The sequence below is a fragment of the Neovison vison genome, chromosome 6 (genome assembly GCF_020171115.1).
Source record: "Neovison vison isolate M4711 chromosome 6, ASM_NN_V1, whole genome shotgun sequence".
Lineage (NCBI taxonomy): Eukaryota > Metazoa > Chordata > Mammalia > Carnivora > Mustelidae > Neogale > Neogale vison.
This window is the reverse complement of record NC_058096.1, coordinates 47,599,848-47,613,294: the sequence shown is the minus strand read 5'-3', so window position 1 is coordinate 47,613,294 and position 13,447 is coordinate 47,599,848. Positions and strand designations below refer to the sequence as shown.

General features: G+C 37.2%; 1 pseudogene; it reads right to left on the bottom strand.

Moving 5' to 3' along the window:
* Positions 1-1,430: 1,430 nt before the first annotated feature.
* LOC122910046 lies at positions 1,431-2,003 on the bottom strand (annotated as a pseudogene).
* Between the last annotated feature and the right edge of the window lie 11,444 nt (positions 2,004-13,447).

The window sequence follows — 13,447 nt, the reverse complement described above, 5'->3', positions numbered from 1 at the left end:
TCGATCCCGGGACTCCAGGATCACGCCCTGAGCCGAAGGCAGTCGTCCAACCAACTGAGCCACCCAGGCGTCCCTAGAATAATGTTTTTGAGGTTGACCCAACTTGTATCATTTACTTCATTCATTTTTATGGCTGAATAATATTCCATTGTTTTTATATACTACATTTTGTTTAGCCATTTATCTATTTACTGATAGACATTTGGGTTGTTTCTACCTTTTGACCCTTATGAATAATGCTGCTATAAAATTTTGTGTACAGGTTTCTGTGTGGATATGTTTTTATTTCTCTTGAAATAAAATATACGTAGAAGAGGGATTATTGGGCCATATGGTGATTATATGCTTAAATTTTTGAAGAACAGCCAAACTGTTCTCCACAGCAGCTGCATTATATATTCCTACCAGCAGTATATGAGGGTTCCAATTTTTCCCTTGCCCTTGCTAATACTTGTTATTTTCCATTTTCTTGATTAAAGACATCCTAGTGGGTGTGAAGTTGGTATCTCATTGTGGTCCTTTTATATATACATATAATATATATATATATATATATATATATATATATATAATTTATGTATTTGACAGAGAGAGAGAGAGAGATCACAAGCAAGCAGAGAGGCAGGCAGAGAAAGAGCAGGGGAAGCAGGTTCCCTGGGAGTCCGATATGGGCTCAATCCCAGGACCCTGTGATCATGACCTGAGCTGAAGGCAGAGGCTTACCCATCGAGCCACCCAGGTGCATCCCCTGCATTCTGATTTTGATTTGCATTTCCTTGGTGACAGATGATGCTGAATACCTTTTCATGTGGTTTTGGGGGACATTTATAGATCTTTAGAGAAATATCTATTCAAGTCCTTTGTTGATTTAAAGTTGTGTTGCTTGTCTTTTTGGTCTTGAATTGTAAGAATTCTTTATAGGATCTAGATATTAAGCCATTATTAGATATATGATTTATAATTTTTTCTCTCGCTCTATAAGTTATTGGAAAGATTTTTGATTGATGATTTATAGCTTATTTTCCTTAGTGGTGGAACTATTTTCAAGTTCTCTATATGTTCTTGAGTTGAGTTTATTTTTTCTACAAGAATGTATTTTTTATCAATTTCATTAAATTTTAAAAATATTGTTCTTTGAAGTTTGTATTATTCTCTGATGATAGTATTAATGTCTGCTCTGTTTCAGGGACAATTTATTGTTCCTAATTTTTTTTATGCAGTGAGGGAATTCTTTATTTAATACCATCTTAACATAAAATTCATTCAAACCATGAAACTGAGCTTATAACAACCTAGAAATAGGAACTAAAAGGAGGCAAACATAATGCCTTAGAGACTAGGAAACATTTACACAGTTCAACTGTTAAAAACAGTTCAACATTCATCTAGTAATGCAGTCTGGATGTCAGTATACATGGAATACAAGTTCTTTAGAGAGGTGAGAGACCTTTTGACTGTTCTTCAGATGTCTCCAAAAGCTGGTCCTGGGGAACTTCTTGCAGAGGCTGGTTTTTTTTCCAATACCATTTGAGGTTTGACACCATGGGTTCAGATTCCCAGGAAATGTGACTACCTTCCTTTTGAGTCCTTGCTTCTCCTGCTCTTCTCAAAATGACACCTGCTGCTAACAAAGCCTTCCCTGTTTCCACAAATAACTTCTCTTCATCGGTTTCTCCGGGTTTCTGTAGCTCAATGTACTTCTCCACAAACTATTGACAGGTAGACTTGAAGTTTGGATTGAACAGATCAAAAGCTTTCTGACCAGATCCATAGTCTGAATAAAATTTCACCCTAATCCCATCCTCAGGGTACAAGATGGCCTGGATGGCAGCTTGGGCTTTGCCATATTGCAAGCAGGGCCTCTGGAAGACTGGTTCTCTCAGTGGGGGAAAAGCATTACCTATGTCAAACCAGAAGGGCTTCACATTCAACACCCTAGCCCGAATCAGGTCCTGAATCAACAAGAAAACACTCCCCAGGGTCCCCAGCCGGCTCCGCGCCATGGCTGGCACCTCAGATGCTTACGGCCGGGGCTAATATTTTTTATTTGTGTATTATGTAACAAATTCTTTGTTTTATAAATTTTCTTTCATCTTTGTTTTTTACCTCATTATTCTCTATTCTTACATTATTTCTTTCCTTCTACTTTAAGTACTCCATTTTCCTTCAGTGTGTTAATTTGATTACTTAAATCATTATTTTCAGTCACTCTTATTTTATAATAAATATATTTTAAGGCTTAAAGTTTATATGTACTGCTTTAGCAACACCTGAAATTTTATATGTGATGATTTTATTGTCCCAGTCAAAATACTTTATCACTTCCAGTGTGATTTCCCCTTAAGCCAATTAATTACTTGGGCCTGCAGTTCTTATTACAGAAACACAGAGATTTAAAAACTATTGTTTTGTTCTGGATTGCTTGTTTGTTTTTTATTGTTGATTACTAATTTCTTTTTTTTTTCCAATATATTTATTTTCAGAAAAATAGTATTCATTATTTTTTCACCACACCCAGTGCTCCATGCAAGCCGTGCCCTCCACAATACCCACCACCTGGTACCCCAACCTCCCACCCCCCTGCCACTTCAAACCCCTCAGATTGTTTTTCAGAGTCCATAGTCTCTCATGGTTCATCTCCCGTTCCAATTTACCCAAAAGCACATACCCTCCCCAATGTCCATAACCCTACCCCCCTTCTCCCAACCCCCTCCCCCCAGCAACCCACAGTTTGTTTCGTGAGATTAAGAGTCACTTATGGTTTGTCTCCCTCCCTATCCCATCTTGTTTCATGGATTCTTCTCCTACCCACTTAAGCCCCCATGTTGCATCACCACTCCCTCATATCAGGGAGATCATATGATAGTTGTCTTTCTCCGCTTGACTTATTTCGCTAAGCATGATACGCTCTAATTCCATCCATGTTGTTGCAAATGGCAAGATTTCGTTTCTTTTGATGGCTGCATAGTATTCCATTGTGTATATATACCACATCTTCTTTATCCATTCATCTGTTGATGGACATCTAGGTTCTTTCCATAGTTTGGCTATTGTGGACATTGCTGCTATAAACATTCGGGTGCACGTGCCCCTTTGGATCACTACGTTTGTATCTTTAGGGTAAATTCCCAGTAGTGCAATTGCTGGGTCATAGGGCAGTTCTATTTTCAACATTTTGAGGAACCTCCATGCTGTTTTCCAGAGTGGTTGCACCAGCTTGCATTCCCACCAACAGTGTAGGAGGGTTCCCCTTTCTCCGCATCCTCGCCAGCATCTGTCATTTCCTGACTTGTTGATTTTAGCCATTCTGACTGGTGTGAGGTGATATCTCATTGTGGTTTTGATTTGTATTTCCCTGATGCCGAGTGATATGGAGCACTTTTTCATGTGTCTGTTGGCCATCTGGATGTCTTCTTTGCAGAAACGTCTGTTCATGTCCTCTGCCCATTTCTTGATTGGATTATTTGTTCTTTGGGTGTTGAGTTTGTTAAGTTCTTTATAGATTTTGGACACTAGTCCTTTATCTGATATGTCGTTTGCAAATATCTTCTCCCATTCTGTCAGTTGTCTTTTGATTTTGTTAACTGTTTCCTTTGCTGTGCAAAAGCTTTTGATTTTGATGAAATCCCAAAAGTTCATTTTTGCCCTTGCTTCCCTTGCCTTTGGCGATGTTCCTAGGAAGATGTTGCTGCGGCTGAGGTCGAAGAGGTTGCTGCCTGTGTTCTCCTCAAGGATTTTGATGGATTCCTTTCTCACATTGAGGTCCTTAATCCATTTTGAATCTATTTTTGTGTGTGGTGTAAGGAAATGGTCCAATTTCATTTTTCTGCACGTGGCTGTCCAATTTTCCCAACACCATTTATTGAAGAGGCTGTCTTTTTTCCATTGGACATTCTTTCCTGCACTGCAAATATCATTCTCAATGGAGAAAAACTGAAAGCTTTTCCACTAAGGTCGGGAACACGGCAGGGATGTCCATTATCACCACTGCTATTCAACATAGTACTAGAAGTCCTAGCCTCAGCAATCAGACAACAAAAGGAAATTAAAGGCATCCAAATCGGCAAAGAAGTCAAATTATCACTCTTCGCAGATGATATGATACTCTATGTGGAAAACCCAAAAGACTCCACTCCAAAACTGCTAGAACTTATACAGGAATTCAGTAAAGTGTCAGGATATAAGACTAATTTCTTTTAATTGGGTGCAGAGAATGTAGTCTATATAACATTGGATCTTTGATCATTAAAACATCTTTTGTGACTTAGTGTATTGACTTAGTCAATTTTGGAAAACAGTCAGTGTTGAAAAGACTACATATATATTCTCTATTAATTGGTTGAAGAATTTCTAGGTGATAAGTTAGACAAATATATTTTGTCATTCAAAAATTCTGTAAGTTTTCTACTTTTATAGGTGCTTGATATATCAGTTTTTGGCAGAGTTGTTTAAAAATAACTCATTATGATTTTAGATTTGCAAAATTCACCTTTAATTTTGACACTGCTTAATAAAATTTTAGGCTACATATTTAGCATATTTATGATTATTATATTTTCTTGTGAGATTGGTTTTTAATATAGTATTTCCTTAATTTTCAGTAATGTTTGTGTCTTTAATTTTATTTTATTTGACATTAAATTTTTATATATAGACCAGCTTTATCTTGGTCTACAAATATCTCAGATATCTTTTTGCATATGTTTATTTTCTGTGTAGGTTTATTATATACCACATTTAGTAGCATATACATATATACATCCATATGTGTATGTATGGTCTCCTCTGTGTTTTATCAGATAAAATTGCTCCTTTACATTTATTATTACTTATATTTTGGACTAATTTCTTCCATCTAATTTTGTTTTCAGTTGTGTTTAAAATTTGTTACTTTTGTTTCTGTTTACCTTTTTCTTCTTCTTTACTAAGTCTTTTTGTGATATTTAATGGCTTGATATATTTGAGAAAACTTTTCTTCATCCTGGTTTTTTTCTTTTCAAGAAATATATTTTTAATCTTTAATGGGAAGCTTTACATTTTAAAATTTCATATTTAGCTAGAAAGTTTTCTAAAAAATCTATAGTCAAAATTTGTATCTTCTACCTTAGTATGACAAGAACTATTTGTCCTTTAGCCACCTACTATACCATGCTTCCTCTAGATCTTATTATTTTTCTTTATGTTGGAAGTTTTAACTTATTTTAAACCAAAAATGTATTAATTTATAATTATGTTTATTAAATTTATCAATGTATTTTGTAATGTATTAATTTATAATTATTAGTTTATTAGGTTTATCAATACATTTTGTCATTATCTGTGTTCCCCAATGTATAGTTTAACTTTTGCTTTCCTTGTGTATTTACTTTTCTTAGTGCTTATTTTTTTCTTTTTCCTTAATCATATACAAATGTAATATCTTAATTCAGTAATAGTTAGAAAGGAGCAGGAATAAAGACTCTTAATTTTTGAATTTCTGAAGTTATCTTTATTTTGCCTTTACAATTAAAGGTACAAATGAAACCTGTTTTCGAACTACATGTGTTCAAGTTTCTAAAATCATTCATATATTTTAACAACTTTTAATTTTTTTTTAAGTAGTCTTCACACCCAGCATGAGCTCAACATGGGGCCTGAACTCATAACCCAGAGTTCAAGACCTAAGATGAGATCAAGAGTTGGATGCTTAACCAACTCAGCCCCCCAGGTACTTTTAATATTTTTAGTCTCTTTATCCTTCCGTTGTGCATTCTGGATAAATTCTTCAGTATGATCTACAATTTTACTAATTCTCTCTTTGATTGTGTTCAGTATAGAATTCACTCCATTTGAGATTCAAACACATTTTTTTTCATTCTTTAAGAAGTTCCTAATTCATCTTTTTTCAAAATCATGTATTTTAGTCAGACTGTAATATTGTTTTATCTAGACTGGAACTCTGATTTTTTTGGTTGTCTTTCTTTTATACTAATAATCTTCTCATGTTTGCAATTTTGTTTTGCCATTTTAAAATAAGAGTCCTTTCTAATAGTTTGCAGTTTCTAACACTTGGTTTCCCAAGCCCTCTTTCAAGAACTAGATCTTATAAAGGCATTTTGACATTACTTTTTGTGGTTAAGATTTCAATATGGTTTGCAGTTTTATTGTTGTGTCTGACTATAGCAATCTGTAGATTTAATTCTATTTAAGATACAGCCTTAGGCTGCTCTTAAACAACACTGTTTTCAGCCTGTTCTTCCAAACAGAGCAACCCCTCCCTAGTCCTTGGCATTAAGTAGTAAACCTGACTCAGGTCCCCTATAATTTTGTGTGGAACACATTTTGTTCCTGTTTCCTGCAGGGCCAAATGCCTCATTCTGAATGCCTGCTTCCAATTACACTGTATCCAACAGGGCTTTGGCTCAAACCCTTCCCAGTGCTTTTCAGATAGGTAGGTTCTGTTTTTGATCAGTAAGATGTTTATTTTTATTTTCTGGTTATGTATACATATACATACATAAATTTCAAAATACATATATTATAACATATGTATGTACATGTGTGTATATAAACCCATATAAATGTGAATATATATTTTTTCTAATACATAACTTGAATAAATACATTTTGGAAACCTATTTAATATATTTAAAGTAAAAGAATTTTACATATCATTAATTTACATCTAAAGTTGAGTTTAATATATTAAATAATTTGGTTAAACTTTAAAAATATAGAAAAAGTTTAAAAAATTAACTTATTACTTGACTCTGTATGTTAATATATTTGTCTTCCAATTTCTCATAGTAGGTATTACAGATAAAGCTAATGTTTGCTTAAACTATGACCCCTGGCTGATTTCTCTTCCTCAACTCTAAAAGCAGCCACTATCAAAGGTTTGGTGTGTGTCCATCCAATTCATATATATATATATATATATATACATTCATAATAAAATATGGTATTGTTTTCTGTTTTTAAATGTATACCCTTCTGATTTACTTCTTCCCTTTTCACACTTAGTTTTATGTTTCTGATAGTCATCCCTGCTGATTCTTCTCAGCCTAAATACTTTTAAATCGATTATTCTATTTCAAGATATGAATATAATTTCTCTTTAACTTACATTGTTTGGTTTAAATTGATGTTCTTGGACATGGTACCAAAAGCACAGACAAAAGCAAAAAAAACAAAAAAACAAAAACATATAGGACTACACCAAACTCAAACACTTCTGCACAACAAAATAAAGTGATAAGACAGCCCACATAATGAGAAAAATTGTGTAACCCATATATCAGATAAGGGTTTAATATCCAAAATATATGAGGAACTTACATAACTTAAACAAGCAAACAAACAAACAAACAAACACAACAAAAAACTCCCCATCTAACTGAAAAACCAGGCAGAAGAACTAAGTAGGTGTTTTTCCAAGAAGGATTTCAGGACCATTAAAAGATGCTCCAGGGGGGACAGATGGCAGGGAAGTAGGAGGAGGCACCTTTTCAACCTGTACCCTAAAGTGAGCTGATTACCTACCAAAGAACTCCGATCACCCATGAAATCAGCCCGAGATCAGAATTATACACGTCTGGATCTCTATAGGAGCAGAAGCCACCAGTGGGCAGGTAAAGTGGAGTGGGAATGGCGAACTGATATCGGAAGATAAACAAAAGGGGGAAGGAGCCACCAGAGTCAACTGGTTGGAAAGTAATACCCCAATCCGAGAGTGCCCTGTGTCTGGGGACCAGCATTAACTTGGAGTCTGGGTGAAAGCACTCAAAAAGAGCAAAGGATCATGGGGGGGGGGAATTATGGGAATTGGGGCAGCTAGGGAAAGGGGCTTAAGTCCCCAGTCCCAGGACAGCCTCCCCTGGCGCTGAGCCAGAGGCAGTGCAACAGAGAAACCAGGTCTTGGTCCCTAAGCCACCAGGGCACCTGTGAATGCGTGGGTTCTGGCTCCTCTGAGGGGATGGGAGCCATGCCGGAGGGCAGAACGTGCGAGCCCTGCTATAGAGCCTGAGATACTCAAGCCCCTCATCCTCCCCTGAGAGAGGTACAAAGGCCCAGCTGGCGCTCTTTGACCCGCGCCATTGTTTCAGAGCCTAAGACACATGCCTCAAACTCTCCCGACAGAGGTGTGCGAAGGCCCAGCCTGGTGTTTCGGAACCTGCGCCCGGTTCTCAGAGCCTGAGATGCGCACGCGACCCACAGCCTCCTCTGAAAGAGATGCACACAAGCTGGGCATTCTTAGACCCAGAAAGACCAGGCACTCCCAGCTCAGGTCAGCGGGAAAATTTCAGTGTGCAGTCACTGCTTGGAACCTCTCTGGCGGTCTGGAGCTCCCAGACAGCCGCTGCTGCCATAGTTTTGGGTACAAGCAAAAGATCCTGCATCCCCAGGGATGGTGAATCGGAACCTGCTCTGCCAGCGGCCAAGGAGGAACTTATTTGGGCTCTGCAGCCAGACTGAGGTTTCTCTCTGAGAGGGAGGTCAGGGTGCAGTTTGTTTTCCTCTAAAATGACAAAAACCATCAAAAGCAGTCAAGGTGAGAGAAAAAAAAAAAGTGAACAAACATAAAACCCACCAGAGAACAAAAGTCTGAAAAAAACCAGTTTCCTCAGAGCCCACCCCCTTGAGGGGGGCGGGAGGACTTAACTCAGGGAGCATCACTGACTGAAAACCCACGGGGCAGACCCCTCCCCCAGAAAACAAACCATGAAAGGAAAAAAAAAAAAAAAAAAAAAAGACTGCAAGAGACCAACCACCATTACTTCATAGGACAACTTTTATTTTTAACTTGTCCCACTATTCTGGTTTATATTTTTTTTATATAAATAATTTTTTTAACCTATTTACCATCGCAGTGAGCTGTCCAGTACATCAAATTCCATAATAACCTTCTAACCTGAACTTTTCCATACATACACCTGTGTTTTTCTTTTGCATTTCTATTTTTTTAATTTCTTTTTCTTTTAATCTTAGTTTAGTTTATTCCTTTTTATTTTTATTTTCTAATATTCATATAGAGTTAAAATTCAAAGTAATCCCTTTGCCCCAATCAATACTACCCCTATAGGTAAACCAATTTTTAATCCCCCTTTATCTTAGGAAAGTTGAGTCCTTTAACAAAGATATCAAGATAGATCCAGGAAGAATCAAAACAAACTTCCTTGCCCACACTGAGAATTTATAACCACTCTCCCTCCCATCTTTTTCTTCCACCACTGTTTCTGTGTTTTTGTGTTTGTCCTGATAGTATATAAATCTTACACTTGGGGTTCTTTTTGACGAGGTTCTTCCTTTATTTGCATATATATATATTTTTCTCTTGTCATATACTTTTGTCAGTCTTTTTGTTTGTCTATTTTTGTTTGTATACTTCATAAATCGTACCTTGGGCCCCATTTAGGCTGAACCTTCTCTCTCATCTTCCCTTTCTCTCTCTCTCTTTTTTTTTCTTTTTCTTTTCTTTTGTCTCTCATTTGGGTGGGGAATCCTGATTGCTTAGAAGTGTTCCAGAGTGCACCTTGACTGCACCACAGTCAATACATCCAGCTACATCTGTTCAGTCATCTCTCACCAAAATGACTAAGAGGAGGAATGCCCAACAGAAGAAAAACACAGAGGATGGACCTTCTGCAACAGAGCTAATGGCTATCAACATAGACAATATGTCAGAAAGAGAATTCAGGCTAACAATTATCCAGGCAATAGCTAGGTTGGAGAAAGCCATGGATGACCAAATGGAATTAATTAGGGCTAAGCTGAAAGCGACCAGAGATGATGTTCACAATATTAGGGTGGAGCTTCAAGCTACCAGGGTTGAGGTTCACAATGCTCCCAATGAGTTCCAATCTAATCTAAATTCTCTTAAAGCTAGGGTAACTGATACAGAAGATAGAATTAGTGATCTGGAGGACAAACAGAGAGAAAGGATCAGGAGGAAGCCTGGAACAAACAGCTTAGAAACCACGAAAACAGAATCAGGGAAATAAATGATGCCATGAAACGTTCCAACGTCAGAATTATTAGAACCCCTGAAGGGGAGGATAAAGAAAGAATTCTAGAAGATATAGTGGAACAAGTTCTTCATGAAAATTTTCCCAATCTCGTGAATGGAACCAGCATTCATGTACTAGAGGCTGAAAGGTCTCCACCCAAGATTATACATTCCAAAAAAAACATCAAGGCACCTGATAGTCAAATTGAGGAATCATAATTGTAGGTATAATCTCTTGAAAGCCTCTAAGACAAAGAGTCTCCTTACTTACCATCAGAATAATGTCAGACCTGTCCACAGAGACCTGGCAAGCCAGAAAGGGCTGGCAAGATGTATTCAGGGCACTAAATGAGAAGAACATGCAGCCAAGAATAGTTTATCCAGCAAGACTGACATTCAAAATGGATGGAGAGATAAAGAGTTTCCCAAGACCAGCAAGGCTTAAAAGACTATGCAACCACCAAGCTGACAAGGCAGGAAATATTAATGGGGGTCCTATAAAAGAGAAAAAAATTCTAAAAATATCATTGAACAGAAATACAGAGACAATCTACAGAAAGAAAGAATTCAAAGGTAACACGATGTCAATAAAAACGTATCTCTCAATAATCACTCTCAATGTGAATGGTTTAAATGCGCCCATAAAACAACATAAAAAAACAAGGGTTGCAGATTGGATACGACAGGACCCATCCATATGTTGACCCATTATGAACCTAAAGATACACCCAGACTGAAAATGAAGGGATAGAGAAGCATCTTTCATGCCAATGGGCCTCAAAAGAAGGCTGGGGTAGTGATTCTCATATCAGATAAATTGGATTTTAAACTAAAGACTGTAGTCAGAGATACAGAAGGACACTACATCATTCTTAAAGGGACTATCCACCAAGATGATTTAACAATTGTAAATATCTATGCCCCAATATGGGAGTAGCCAATTACATGAGAAAACTGTTAATCAAGATAAAGAGTCATATTGATATGAATACACTAATAGTAGGAGATCTTAGCACACCAATCTCAGTAATAGATCATCAAAGCGGAAAATCAATAAAGAAACAAGAGCATTGAATGACACATTGGATGAGATGGGCCTCATTGATATATACAGAACATTCCACCCTAAAACAACAGAATACTCATTCTTCTCAAGTGCACACGGAACCTTCTCAAGAATAGACCACATACTGGGTCACAAATCAGGACTCAACCTATAATACCAAAAGACTGAGATGATTCCCTGCATATTCTCAGATCACAATGCTTTGAAACTGGAGCTCAATCACAAGGAAAAGTTCTGAATGAACTCAAACACCTGGAAGCTAAAGAGCACCTTGCTTAAGAATGCTTGGATCAACCAGGAGATCAAAGAAGAACTGAAACAATTCATGGAAACCAATGAGAATGAAGACACTTTGGTCCAAAACCTTTGGGATACAGCAAAGGTGGTCCTAAGGGGGAAATACATAGCCATCCAAGCCTCCCTCAAAAAAATTGAAAAATCCAGAATACACCAGCTGTCTCTATACCTTAACTGGAGAACCAACAACAAATCAAACCAACTCCACAAATAAGAAGGGAAATAATCAAGATTAGAGCAGAGATCAATGAGGTAGAAACCAGAAATACAGTAGAATGTATCAATGAAACTAGAAGCTGGTTTTTTGAAAGAATCAATAAGATTGATAAACCATTGGCTACACTAATCCAAAAGAAGAGAAAGCCCAAATTCATAAAATTATGAATGAAAAGAGAGAGATCACAACTAACACCAACAAAGTAGAAACAATCATCAGAAGTTATGATCAACAGTTATATGCCAATAAGCTAAGCAACCTAGATGAAATGGATGCATTCCTGGAAAACTATAAACTCCCAAAATTGAACAGGAAGAAATTGACAACCTGAATAGACCGATATCTAGTAACGAGATTGAAGCAGTGATCAAAAACCTCCCAAAAAACAAGAGCCCAGGACCTGATGGATTCCCTGGGGAATTCTACCAAACTTTCAAAGAGGAAATAACACCTATTCTCCTGAAGCTGTTCCAAAAAAATTGAAGCAGAAGGAAAACTTCCAGACTCTTTCTATGAAGCCAGCATTGCCCTGATCCCCAAACCAGGCAAAGACCCTACCAAAAAGGAGAATTTCAGACCAATATCACTGATGAATATGGATGCTAAGATTCTCAACAAGAGCCTAGCAAATAGGATCCAACTGCACATTACAAAGATTATCCACTACGACCAGGTGGGATTCATCCCTGGTTTACAAGGATGGTTCAACATTCGCAAATCAATGTGATAGAACATATCAATAAGAGAAGAGAGAAGAACCACATGGTCCTCTCAATCGATGCAGAAAAAGCATTTGACAAAATCCAGCATCCATTCCTGATTAAAACGCTTCAAAGTATAGGGATAGAGGGAACATTCCTGAACTTCATCAAATCTATCTATGAAAGACCCACAGCAAATATCATCCTCAATGGGAAAAAGCTTGCAGCCTTCCCTTTGAGATCAGGAACATGACAAGGATGCCCACTCTTACCACTTTTGTTCAACATAGTATTAGAAGTCCTAGCAACAGCAATCAGACAACAAAGAGAAATAAAAGGTATCCAAATTGGCAATGAAGAAGTCAAACTCTCTCTCTTCTCAGATGACATGATTCTTTATATGGAAAACCCAAAAGACTCCACCCCCAAACTACTAGAACTCATACAGCAATTCAGCAACGTGGCAGGATACAAAGTCAATGTACAGAAATCAGTGGCTTTCTTATACACTAACAATGAAAATACAGAAAGGGAAATTAGAGAATCGATTCCACTCACTATAGCACCAAGAACCATAAGATACCTGAGAATAAACCTAACCAAAGAGGTAAAGGATCTGTACTTGAGGAACTACAGAACACTCATGAAAGAAATTGAAGAAGACACAAAAAGATGTAAGGCCATTCCATGCTCTTGGATCAGAAGAATAAACACTGTTAAAATGTCTCTACTGCCTAGAGCACTCTATACTTTTAATGCCATTCCGATCAAAATTCCACTGGTATTCTTCAAAGAGCTGGAGCAAATAATCCTAAAATTTGTATGGAATCAGAAGAGACCCCGAATCGCTAAGGAAATGTTGAAAAACAAAAATAAAGCTGGGGGCATCACGTTACCTGATTTCAAGCTTTATTACAAAGCTGTGATCACCAAGACAGCATGGTACTGGCATAAAAACAGACACATAGACCAGTGGAACAGAGTAGAGAACCCAGATATGGACCCTCAACTCTATGGGCAAATAATCTTTGACAAAACAGGAAAAAATATCCAGTGGAAAAAAGACAGTCTCTTCAGTAAATGGTGCTGGGAAAACTGGGCAGCTATATGTAGAAGAATGAAATTCGACCATTCTCTTACACTGTACACAAAGATAAACTCAAAATGGATAAAAGACCTCA